The sequence below is a fragment of the Urocitellus parryii genome, chromosome 2 (genome assembly GCF_045843805.1).
Source record: "Urocitellus parryii isolate mUroPar1 chromosome 2, mUroPar1.hap1, whole genome shotgun sequence".
Taxonomy (NCBI): Eukaryota; Metazoa; Chordata; class Mammalia; order Rodentia; family Sciuridae; genus Urocitellus; species Urocitellus parryii.
Window position 1 is genome coordinate 83,482,587 of NC_135532.1, and position 14,173 is coordinate 83,496,759.

Here is a 14,173-nt window from a genome sequence, read left to right on the forward strand (position 1 = left end):
TATCTGTGCTTTTGATAAATCACCTGTTAATAGAGATTTTAGGAAGAGAATGAAACTCAAAGGCAGGGTTATATCTGAAATTTTGTTTATATTGATGCATACTTTGAAGCAAGGATTTTCTTAAGATGTACAGTCCAACTAGTACTTCTCAGTGAACTGTTAATTGATAGAGCTTTAACTTACATCCTCTGAATATTTTGAAAAGAAAGTTAGTCTTTTTTTTTTTTTTTTTTTTTTTTTTTTTTACTAGGGATTGAACTCAGGGATGCTCTACCATTCAGGTACATCCCCAGTTCTTTTCATTTTTTATTTTGAGACAGGATCTTGCAAAGACTAACCCTAAACTTCCAATGTTCCTGCCTCTCTAGCCAATTTTCCTTTTATTTACTGCCGGGGCCTGTCTTGCCAAGACTTATAGAGGTCCCATCTAGAAATGACAGGCCTAGTTCTGCAAAGAGAACATGGCTTTCACCCTAAAAATCCAAAGTGGCAAAAATGAAACCTGTGCCAGAGGTGCAGCAATCCCGTGGAAACTTTAACCTGAAAGGTAAATGACATGAAGCCAAATTAATATGTATGAATTATGGCCTTGACTCTCACAGCAAGGATCTCCTCTGGCTTGTGCCTTTCAACCCACCTTGTCTTTCTGTTAAAGAAGGTCATTAGATAGCAATAATAACATTCAGGGACGATAAACACAACTTTATTATAAACTAAGAAACGACTACATAGACTGCTAAAATAGTCTGTGACCAAAATAACCGACAAGGAGATATGTCAGTCAAGAGAACACCTGAGAGAATTCATTCTTAAATACTTTGTGATTGCATTTTTGAACTGTGGATGGTGAACATTTCCAAATATAAACAGCAGTCGGAGTCATCATGCCATTTAACCCCTAAATAATTTAATATCCTCTCCAAAAAGGACACATCATTTCTTATATAATCATTGCACCATTATTTCAATAAACATGAGTATAATTTTTCCTTAATTAATTCTTTAGTCCAAGGATTCATTTGCTACAATTACTAAATTTACCAATAAGTATAATTCCAGAAATTTGTTTATAAGCCAGTTTAGGACTCAGAGATCATTTCACACAAGGACATCTATAAATCATATTTCACCTGAATTAAAACAATTTTCCACTAAAAGTGGTAGAAAGTAATGCCTAGGCATAGCAGTGTTTTATAACCAAGTAGAATAAGCTGGAATAAACATCGTTGTATGCATAGTTTGTATTCATATATTAAATGATTTCTTAGGATATGCTTGTATCCTGTGGAAACTCAAAAATTATTCTCAATTATCTTGATTCATGCTACCACAATCCTTCCTAGAAAGCTGTGGAGACAAATGCTTCTCATACTTCATGTACACTGGAGTCACCTAGGTATCTGGCAAAAAATGAAAATTCTGGTTTAGCACTACTGGGGAGGGTCTCCCAGGCAACATCTATGAGGCCTATTTATAGTCTGTCCAGCAGCCAACCTGGTATAGGTTGTGTCCCCCCAAATTCATACACTAAAGTCCTAAACCTCCATAATTTAGAACGTGACCTTGTTTGGAAATAGGGTAATTAGGTCATATGAGGTCATGGGGGGCCCTAATCATATGACTTGTATCCTTACAAAAAGGGGAGATCTGGACAGAGGCAGGCACAAGGGAACAACGCCATGTGACCCTGAGGACTGGTAAGGACAGGGACCACTCCTCTCTGCTCCTGAAAAATCACCCCCATACTCTGCAGCCCAGTCCTCCAGGAGAGCCTTTTACTGCAGCTACAGCTTAAGAATTTTCCGCTTATCCTTCAAAGCTCGAAGTAGAAGTAATTTTGCCCTTTCTGAGAGTGTCAGGTGCACATGAATAATGATTCTAAAAATTGTTTAGCAAGTCTTACCATATATCAAGCATATATAGTATTTAATTTAGTCCTTATAACAAATACAAGAAGTAAGTAGTACTATCCCATTTTTTTTTTTTTAAAGGAAGGAGGGGTTGGCAGTTCTGGGAATTGAACCCAAAGCCTTGGGCATGCTAGGCAAGTGCCCTACCCCTGAGCTGGATCCCCAGCTCCTTCTTCCTAAATTTCAAATTTAAAAACTCCCTCCCCCTAAAGATCACACGGCTTGGCACTACTCCAGCAGGATTTTGAGCCCAGAAGTTGGTCACCCCCAGTGCCCCAGCTACTGGCTACAGACACCATCTCCACACACAAAGCCTGTCCCCCCACTATACAGACAAGCATCACCCAGAAAGACAGAGACTGGCCAGGCAGGGAGCAGGCAGCCCAGGGCCTCCTTCCCTTCTTCCAGACAGGCCCTGGACAGAGTCACTCAACAAAAGTGTGTTTAATAGCCTCTACACAGGGTACTCCCTTCAGCGCTCAGGACCGCTAGGTGACCAGGCCTCAGTTCTTAAAAGGCTTGACCCTGGGATAGGGTAAGGCATTCACAGGAAGAACTACAACACAAGAGGGGCAGCTGAGGGCCAGGCAGGAAGATCCCCTAGCCGGGGGGAAGGGGAAGACTTTGCACAAGAACCAGCCTCCAAACTCCATCTCCGAAGAAAGGCTAACTTTGCGCTGGGTGTAGTGGTGCATGCCAGGAACCCCTGCAGTTCAGGAGGCTGAAGCAAGTCCAAAGCCATTCTCAGCAATTGGGCAAGGCCCTAAGTAATTCAGGGAGACCCTGTCTCCAAATAAAGTATATAAAAGGGCTGGGGATGTGGCCCAGTGGTCAAGCCCCTCTGGGTTAACTCCCTGGTAAGAAGGAAAGAAAGAAAGAGAGAAAGAGGGGGGGAGGGAGGGAGGGAGAAAGAAAGGAAGAAAGGGAGAGAGAAAGCAGGCAGCTGGCCAGCCGACTGTGATCTGTAAGTGGGGAAGGCAGCCAGTAACGACAGCAGTGAAGAAGCTCGGGCAAATGCTGGGCCTTGACAACATCTCTTCATGAGGAGTCCTTGTGAGGATCACAAAGCAAGAGCATCCTTTCCTTCACAGCACCATTTACATGGCTCTTAGAATAAGATCCTAGAATAGCTACCCTCATCTGAGCTGGCCAGGAGGAATACAAGCCGTGAGGAGTTAGGGTCCTGCGTCTGGGTTGCTCTCCTGAATTCCCCACTTGCAAGCCACGTGACGGAAGTGTCAGCCACACTGGGACTCAATTACTGTAAAATGGGATTGTAACTGTACATATTCCATAGATCACTGTGATGATTCAATGTGCTAGTAGATACACAGTGATCAGCTTAGTTCCTCCCAGTTAGTGCTCATTATTACCAGGGCCACCCCACCTGGCTTCACTCTGGGCTGCCTTCCCTAAGCCCCTTTCAGTTTGCTGATCTCCATCTTGGCCTTTTTCGTGTCCCTCCCTATGTCACAGTACACAAGAGAGGAGCATGCTGGGGACATGTTTGTCAGGTGGTTGCCTGAAACCGTTGCTCATTAATATTGTTTATAGATTTTTTTTTTTCCTGTCCCATCTGAAATCTAAGGAAGTCAAATGTTCCAAAGTGCTCAAGATACTATGATGGCCCTATATAATTATCTAGTTTCTAATGAATTCGTTGTTCCCATAAAGGTTCAAAAGTAAAAACATTTATATACACTAAGAATAAAAAAAAAAAAACTTCAACAACTCCTTCTCCTTCTCCTTCTGCTTCTGCTTCTCTTTCTCTTCTTCTTTTTAACGATGGTCTCTCACTAGTGCTGCCCAGGGTGGTCTCAGATTGCTGGGCTCAAGCCATCTCCTGCTTCAGATCTCCCACGGAGCTGGGACTATTGGTGCATCCCACCATACCTGACTTAGACAACTTTTTAATACAAGGTAATAACTCCTAATGAATACTCATAACTTACCTTCTACAACCTCTCAGACTTTAATATATCAATTATTAATCTCTCGCCCAATAATATAATCATGGATGTTTACTCACAAAATACTGTCTTTTCTCTGCAGTTCACACTGAAAACCGAAGGAACGTTGCAGGCACCTATAGCCGCTTCTAGCTCAACCACTCAGATCCTGTGCTTCTCAGGGTAATGACTTCTATCTAGAAGATTGAGTCCAAATGGGGTAATTGTGTAGCCAAACAGGTGATAATTATGCAAGAACCAGTGTACTGTCTTTTAGAAGGTCAGCTCTAAAGGTCAAGGGGTTGAAAGTCTTTATTAAGGAGGGAAAAAATGTCAGTTATGCTGCTGTGTGCAGGAAAAGGAATCCACTCCTCCATTGGCAAAAATGCTGAGACTGCTGATTTCTGGGCCCTAGATTCGACTTTCAAGACTTACTGGCAGATCTAAAAGAATGTGTGCTCCCTAGGAAATGGCCCTCTGTGTTTTGAGTGATCTCAGACCCCTTTGTAAAACATCTATCAGCTGTTCTTCATCACACTGATTATCTTAAGGGCCACTGCAAGGACTAAAATCTTTCCTGTTCCTCTCCCACAACCCTGTCCCCACACCAAGAGTGGTGAAAGCACATAAATTCATTGCTTCACCAGACAGGAAAGCTGTATGACTGTACCTTTTGTCACAATCTAGATTCTCCAAAGTATCATTGAAATTATTACATTATCTATCTGCATACACTCTATCCCTGTACTTAAAATATGAGCTCTGGCTTAGAGCTACCCTGCCAGGCACCAACTGAGCACTATTCATGAGCTACTTCCATGATCTTAGTCACTGGGCAATTCCCCAGTCCATCAAAGATTCCTGATTCTTGCCTCTAAACATATGCATATCTTTTAGGAACTTGGTTTCACCAATCCATCCATCCATCCATCCATCCATCCATCCATCCATCCATCCATCCATCCATCCATCCGTAGTTAGTAAACATTATAAGAATTAAAATCATTTTGAAACGTGAGCATTATGTACTGGCTGCCAATGTAATTCCAGCATTCGTTAACTCCTAGCAAGCCAGAGAAAGCAAAATTCTTTCAAATTAAGGATTCCCAAAGAATTATTCACTTTGAGAAACTCTTTGAGCTTTTAAAATTCAAAGCAAGTTAGCAGAGATAACATATATGTAATAAAAAGGTAGTCATGTAAAAGGGAAGGTAGGTGCATTTTCAAATGCATATCAATTAATCCATTTGATTTATTTTCACATACAACAGATTGTAATAATAATAATAATAATAGAAAAGTCAACATCAAGAACTGAGCTTTACGATTTCTGCTGCATATCTGATAGTGGGGAAGGGTACTTAGTCTAACTTGTAGGTGGTTAGTATTTTATCATCCATTTAGGAAACTGACAAAGTTTTGGATTTTAGAGCATTTCAGATTTCAGATTCTCATATTAGGGATGTTCTCTAATGAGCCATGGCTGATGTATAATGTAAAAATAAATATTTTTCAAATATTTTGCATTAGCAAAAAATGGGCTGATTTTGTAGTCATATAGTACTCATAATTAATATTCTGCCTGAATAATTGCTTGGGATGCATTATATGTAATTAAAGCTCTATTAGTTAACTACCAACAAAGCACGAAAAATACAAGGAAGATTCTACTGTTCATTCTGTGATTTTTTTTAGTCCTAGATTTTCTCCAATGCTAGTTGTTATCATCAAAGCCCCTTCATGCTTCCCAAGAAAAATTTTACATCACTTGATATGTAGCACAGAAGCCTTCTTAATTCAGATTCCTAATGAAGATATACACAGTACTGTCCTTTCTTGTGTATTTGAACTGTCAATCTTTTTAAAAGTCTGATTTACCATCGTCTCTTGTAAACTTGGTTATCTTAAGGCTCAGTAATGAAGTTGTTTCTGGTGTCAGAGAAGCTACGTTCACTTGGGAGTTTCGGCTACTGAAATATCAAGATGGTTTAATTCAACACTTCACTTGAGTTATTTGATATAGGTAGTCTCCTTTTTATTTATACGGGTACATATTTGAATACACAGGATACATAAATGCACACACACACACCTGTGTTCATATACCAGTGTAGGGAAATGCTAAAAACAGAACCTCAAAACCAGACAAAGGGGATTTCAAGTAGCTGTGCAGACGTCTCAGTTTTAAAGGCCTCACGGAACTAAACCTACCCCATACCCTTAGCCTAAGTTCACTGGGAGAATCGACAGAAGAAGAAATGGCAGCAGTTTTCTTCATTCACTCCCACATTCAGAAAAAGAAAAATATTTTGTTGTACCACTTCTGGGTACACCAGAGCCAAAGGTTCTCAGGGGCCTTCCATGGCTTGAATAAGGTTTGAGTATCCCTCGAGGGTCCATTGTGATTGAAGACTCTATTCCCATGGTGGCTCTACTGGGAAGCCGTGGAACCTTTAGAGCCTGGTGGGAGGTCCTAGGGTAGGTGGGGGCATGCTCTTGGAAGACAGTTCTCCTGGGACCCACAAAGGTCTCTGGAAAGGGCCATAAAAGGAGCAAGTCCGGCTCCTCTTCCCCTCTCCGCTCTGCCATTGCTATTTGTACCATGAGGTGGAGCAGCCCAGGGATGGCCCTGGCCCGTGAGCCTGCATGTGACTGTGTAGACTTGAGCCGCCAAAATATGAACTACATGATCTTCCCTTTCTTTCTCAGTAGCTTGTCAGATATTTCATAATCGTAATACAAAACTGACTAGTACAGAGCCCCATTCTAAACAGGGATGACTCATTTGATAGCAATACTGTATGTAATGCTGATTGGCATTCTACGGCAGCATCCAGTTGGAGATTTGTTACCTTAAGAGAGCACGGCAAGCGCACCCCTGACAGGGTCGGGTCCAGGTATGCTATATACTCTTCCCTCCCTGGAGGAACCAGACAAGGCTCTGGGCAAACTTCCTTCAAGGAGACTCTGGGCAACCAGCAAATTGGTAAAGCATTTTTGCTGCTTCTTATTCTTGTAGTCTTACCAGCCTAACAGGGAGGGACTGAGGGATCCCAAAATGCCAATACACCCATCTGGCCAGTCCTCAAGCCACTTAGGCCCATCTTGTGTTTTCCTGAGTCCAGAATGCTTTCTTACAAATTTCCTGCTCCCTCCTCAAAAGTATGTTCCTCTCTCTGCTCTCTACAGAGTATCGCTCTACTGTGACATTTAGCTCCTTTTGGAATTCATTTGGTAACACTGTTCACAACTCTGAATGCCCTGAGAAGAGGATTCTTCATCTACACCCCCGTCTGCAAGCCTAGTACTGAATTTGGCATGCACTTGCCATTTAGTATTTCACCACCATATATTTTTTAACCTCTTTAATCACAGGCACATGTGAGGGTGAACTCTTAAGTGGATGGACATATGATAAATAAATGGCATGTTGTAGACAATGACCTTATGTGAAAGACAGAAGAAAAAAGCTGTTAACTGTTTGAGACTCAGGCCTCCAACATGCACCTGCACTGCACTTTGCTGAAATCACCCTCCCCACCCGCCATAGTCACTCCCTCTCGACACCTTGTTCACAGGACACCTGTCCACCTGTGGTCCCACCATTACCTTGGGTGGGTTCATTGATGACATGAATACTGATTCTGGTCACTCAGTGTCCTCATCTCCTCATCTCTCATGATCTCCTTTATCCCACCAGGTCACACTCTAGGCTTCCATTCCCTAGAGTAAGCATCGGCAGCTTCTCCCCAGCGTCTGCTCATTCAGTTTCCACCACTGCTCCATGACCATCCAAATGCCAATACACCCATCTCCAGCCCAACACTCCCCTCCTTTCTTCCTTTCCCATTATCCATGGGCATCATTCCCACAACATGCTGGCCACATCCTAAACTCCTTGCTCCTTTGTCTTCCTACCTATCCACCTGGATGTATCCCGCTCCCTAATTTATCTTTGCTGGATTCTCCTTTTAAACATCCCATCAGGATAGACAAGACAGTCACGGTCATCAGCCCCAACAAGAACATCATCTTAATCCAGTTTCTGTTGCTATAACAGAATACCACAGACTAATAATTTATAAACAAGACAAGTTCACAGTTTCTGTGGTCTGAGAAACACAAAGGCATGGCAATGACATCTGCCAAGCACCTTTGGACTGGGTTATCTGATAACAGAAAAGCAGAAGGGTAAATGAGCACCAGGGGTGGACTTCTTCGAGGTAACCAACTCCCAAGATAATGACTTTAATCCATTCATGAGGGCTCTGTCCCCATAATCCAAACATCTCCCACTAAGCCCAGATCCTCTTTTCTAAATAATCTGGATTGACTGATAATACCAAGCTCTCCAGCTCTCCGTTGTGGTCAGACCAAGTTTCAACTTTCACCAGCAGCGAATGATGGCTCAATCGTTCTACATCTCCTTCACGTTAGTGTTATCCAACTTAAATGATCTGCCCTAATGGGTGTAAAAAGCCATCTTTTTGTGATTTTAGTTTGCATTTTGATGTTTACACATTAGGGTAAGCATCTTTCTTTATGCTCATAGACTGACTCACTGTTGAATATATTCTACTACACTGCATTATCTTTCAAGCTTGGCAAATTGTTGCAAATCAGGGATTTGGGCTAGGAATATTAACAATGGAGGAGCTGCTTTGAATTTGCTTTGTATAAATATCTAATAGAGGAAAGTCTACTATTAAAAGCAGAGTGGGGCTTCCTGATTCTGAAAAATAAAAAAAAGGAGAAATAGGAACCAGATTTACTCTCTCACACCAAAAAAATAATCTTAAATATGAAGCAATAGTTTTCAAACATTAGACAGCAGACAACACTTGACAGTGATCCTAGAGACAGGAACAAATAAGGTGAGCCCTTTTCTTGCCCCAGTAATTGCTGGGAAGGAGTTTCCTGGCTGCAGTCCAAGGGGAAGAATTCAGTCTGAGCCCAGAAATCTCCCAGACTTGAGTCAGAGTTGGGAGTCCTGGAAGAACAAGTCTGTACACTGAAACTTACCTAGTGCTGCTGAGACAGAATAAAATGAGAGATGCACTGTACTGTGTTTGATAAATGATAAGATTCAATATTATCAATACTGTATGTCAAATCTCCCCAAATTTTACACAATCAAAATCCTATAGACCTTCTCTCTCTCTCTCTCTCTCTCTCTCTCTCTCTCTCTCTCTCTCTCTCTCTCAGAAAATTAGAATCTGTTTCCAAAATGCAAAAAATAAAATGCAAAGTAGCTAAAATAGCCAAACAACCTTAAAATAAAAATGGAGTACCTGATTTTGAGACACACAAAGCTACAGTTACCAAGACAGTCAGGCATCTGTGAAAAGATGGAAAAGTGATCACTGAACAGAGTTCAATCTAGAAATAAACTCATAAATACATAGGCAACTGATTTTCAACAAAAGTGGAAATTGAGTGAAAAGTGTAGTTTTTTTCAACAAATGGTATTGGAACAGATGAAGTTCATACGCACACACAAAAAAAGAGCCATAATCCATATCTCACACCATATATAAAAACTAACTCAAATTGAATCATATATTCCAAAGTTAAGCCTACATATATAAAACTTCTGGATGAACACCTAGGAAAAACTCACAATCTTGGGTTAGACAGAGATTTCATAAATACAACCGCAAAAATCACAATCTATAAAAGAAAATAATTGATGCATTGGATTTAATCAAAATTTAAAACTTCTGTTCTTTGAAAGACACGGTTAAGAAAATGAAAAGATCAGCCACAGGCTGAGAGAAAACATTTATAAATCACATATCTGATAAAGGATTTTTCTCCAGAATATGCTTTGAAAAAATCCTCAATTGCAATAATATGAAAACAACCTGATAAAAAAAGTGGAAAAAAGATTTGGATAGACATTTTATGAAAGAAGATAGACATATCCTAAAATAGGAACACAAAAAATGATCAACATCCTTAGTCATGAAGGAAATGCAAATTAATCTTATTTTAGTCAGCTGTTTTTGGTTGCTGTGACCAAAAGACCTGACAAGAACAATGTAGAGGAGGGAAAGCTTATTTTGGCTCACGGTTTCAGCTCTGGGTTCAAAGTGAGGCAGAACATCATAGCAGAAGGGTGTGGAGGAGAAAAACAGCTTAGGACATGATCAGCAGGAAGCAGAGAGAGAAAACTCCGCTCACCATGGACAAAATATAAACCCCAAAGGCTCACACCCCCCCAAGTGACCTATTTTCTCCAGCCAAATACTACCTGCTTATGGTTACTGCTCAGTTAATCCACACGAGTGGATTAATCCACTGATTAGGTCATACTGCTCATGATCTAATCATTTCACCTCTGAAAATGCTTGCATTGTCTCACACATGAGCTACTGGGAGGCACCTCATATTTAAACCATATAAAAACTATTCCAACATACCACTTTAGAATGACTAAAATTTCAAAAATTGATGATACCTCATGTGGTTGAAAATATAGTCACCGGGACACTCATTCACTGCTGATGGGAAACTGAAATTGTACAAGCCATTGAAAAACAGCTTGGCAGACTCTTAACAAGTTGAACACTCCCACCACATGACCCAGACATTCTGTAAATAGGTAATTACCCCAGGAAGAGAGAAAGTGTGTATCCACACAAAGACTATACAGGAATGCTGAAGCTATTTACTCATAATAGCCCCAAACTAGAAGCAACACAGATGCCCATTTACAGGGGACTGAATAAACAGCAAAATACCAACAAGCAATACAAAGACAGGAAGGAATGATACACAGAATAACAGAGAGGAATCTCAAAGTAATTATGTTAAGCAAAGAAAGTCACACACACACACACACACAAAAGAGTTCATGCTGCATGCAGTATGATTCTCTTATGCTCTTTTGCAGCACAATGCCATTCAAGAAAATGTCAACTAGTCCACAGTGACAGGAGACAGATCAGTGTTTGCCCAGGGGACGGAATGGGTGGTGAAAGGGCATGAGTGTTCTACTTTTAATGGTGATCATTATTTTGATTTGATGATCATCCCACTGGTGTACACGTATGTCAAAATTTATCAAATCATACACTTTAAATATGGGCCATGATGTATGCTCATGGTACCTCAAATAGACAAAGAAAAGCAAAGAGAAAACAAAACTGAACACCATTTCTGCTCACAAAATTTTCAATTTACCCTGATGATTGGTTAATGCCGGGGGTGGAGACGACAGTCAGTTTTAAGAGCCCAGGTTTGCTTCCCCCCTCCTCCCCACCCCCCGCTGGCCCCAAGATCATTGCTGATCCTAACAAGAATGACTGAAAACCCAGAAACGTGTGTTATTCTTAAGAGGAATGGGACACAGGAAACAACTAGGCTCTGAGCTGTGCTTTTCTACAAACGAAACAGGAATGACAGCACCTACTTAGGAGAGGATCTAGGTGGGCCTCAGGTGATGGCAAGGTCCTTATCAGGTCAAGAGGGAGGCAGCAGTCACAGAAGGAGCTGTGATGGAGGAAGCAGAGGTCAGAGTGAGGTGACTGCAGGCATTGAAGATGGAGGCCGGGCTGTGAGCCAATGGAGGCTATCCCTAGAAGGCAAAAAAAGCAAGGAAATGGAGTGTCCCCAGAACCTCTAGAAGGCAGGCAAGGGTTCTTTGAATTTAGGCCAGAGAAACCTGTTTTGGACTTCTGACACATAGAGCCATAGGATAAAAATTTTGTGCTGTTGTAGGCCATTGATCCTGTGGTAATTTGTTATAGCACCAAGAGGAAACTAATACATAGCACATCTGTCAACACTTCTTTTCCTTGAAGACTATGAATAGGGTTTTTTCCAGAATGAACAACCTGATTCCTATATGCCTCACAGGTACCATATCCTCCAGTTGGGTTATCATTGTAGCTCTCCACACACTTCAAGTCCTTTAAAAAGGAAGTTCAGATATGGACAAAGCACATGCCATAAGGGCTCCAACCAGCACTCAGAATGTGGGGCCACCTCTTCTCATCCACTTCAAGCCCACCTCATCTTTCCCCAATTCTCCTTACAATTTAGTTCTTTGTTTTTAGGAAAGGTGATTTACTTGAATTTCTTTCTTTCTTTCTTTCTTTTTTTTTTCCTTTTCTGGTGGTGCTGGGGATTGAACCCAGGGCCTTATGCATGCAAAGCAAGTTCTCTACCAACTGAGCTATATCCCCAGCCCACCTCAACACTTTCCAAAGACATATCCTTTCATCTCAGTTGTAAATTAATATACTAATTAACACTATCTTCTACATTTCTCTGCCTTTTATCCCCTTTGTAATTTTTGTTCAGTCATTTTTGGTAAGATGAATCTAAACCGTCTAGATCACAAATAGGGTTGATTATGAATACAAAAATGCTAATCAGAAAAAGATGAAAATATGGGACACCATATTTTTATATCAAAGAGGAAAACCTCAGTTGGCCTCAACATTGCATCTGTTCTGAGCTGAAAACTGGCCTTTTGGGGCCACCTGCCAAAGTTGACCACTCTCATTGGCTTCCTACCTGGGCATGATTCATTTCGAGTAATCAGTATAATCAATGGTCTAAATATAGGCTAGAAATAATAATAAGTTTAAAACCCAATGCCTGGTGGTGGTAGTGTTAATGTCAAATCCAGTTAACTGGAATTCATTACAAGAAAGCTGAATCTTGCTTGGATCTGACTGAGCTGCACTGCAAAACTAAACTAAAATAATGTGTGATTTACATGTGTTCAAAGATCAAAAACTTTTCTTTGTTGTTGTGCTGTTGTTTTTTTTTTTTTTTTTTTGTCTTTGTTTTTTTTAAGGGACACAAATCAGAAGATCAGCTTGGCCTGATAACTAATTTTAAAATGATGTTTATCAGTTTGCCAAAAACAAAAGAAGGATGACCATGGAGCTTCCCTATCTGAAGCTTACCAGGTTTCTCAACCCTGTATGACTGACGTTTTAGACAACATAATTCTTTATTTGGGAACTGTCCTGACCTGTGCCTTGTGGGATGTTTAGCATCACCCCTGGCTGCTAGATGCCACAGCACCTGCACACATACAATCATGACAATCAAAATCAAATCCAGCAATTGCTAAATGTCCCTGGGGAGGCAAAATCACCCCTAGTCAAGAACCTTGACCTAAACTAACCTACTTGCAATAATGATTAAAGTAGATACTTTGTAACAATATTCTGATAGAATTTTAGCTTTTTATCAACCTTTTGACCAAAACATAGGATTTGGTTACAAGCTATTTTCTTGATACCTCCAAAAGGCAGTGAGGGTAAAAAAATCTATTGTGCACTATTAAAATTTTACTCTTCTGTTTTCAGTCATTCGTGTTATTTATTCCTTTATACTCAGAGACTCCAATTTTGCAAAGCCAGTAAAAAACCAACCAACAAACAAAAAAAGCCCTGCTCTGTATTTACTCTTTTCTCACTAGTATTTACTCACTAAAAAATAGAAAATGTCCCAATCATAGAAGAATGGGACCCATCCCCAATTCAGGTCATAACAGAAGGTCAGAGCTGTGAGTCACCTTCAACTGCTGGCCAAGCCTACCCTTTTAGTTCCTCTGCCACTTCTCTGTGTTTATGCTAATAGAGTTCTGCCTTTATTAAGGAAGTTTCCATCACCCTCAGCTTCTACCCTCACTCTGCTCTCTAGAGCCACAGCAGGATGCACCTCATTTCACCTCTATACAAAGGCTTTTGACCACCTCTGGGATTACCTCAAGGTACTTTTCCCACCAACATGAGCTCCCTCGGGGCCTTTCAGAGCTCTCCTCCTGCCTTAGGTCTGGTCAAAGGTGCTTTTGTGGACCAGTCTAGGCCCCTGATGCTTTCACAGTAGAGCTTCCATTTAACATTTTTTTCCCAAAATTTTGGAAATTTAAAATCCCAGGAATGAATTTCCTTTAACCCCAAATTGTTAGAATGACAAGGGTACCCCTGGTTGGCAAGAATTGGCCCTGACTCCAAACCATGGGGGTCAATTCACAATGGAGAAGGACATTTCATTGTAACTCCTTGATACTTATTTAAAACAATAACCACAAAAGATTAAAGAAACCAGAAAGCCAATGGCAGTGGTGCACTCCTGTAATCCCAGCAGCTCTGGAGGCAGAGGCAAGAGGATCGAAAGTTCAAGGTCAGCCTCAGCAAGTCTCAAAATAAAAAATAAAAAGGGCTGGGGATGGGCATGGACACTGATGGAAGCAACAGATCACCTGGGATTAATGCAGGCAAACCCTAGCTCTCTACCTGCTGCCGAAACCTCAGACTTAAGGAGTGGCTAGGCCTGTCCTGGGCTTCA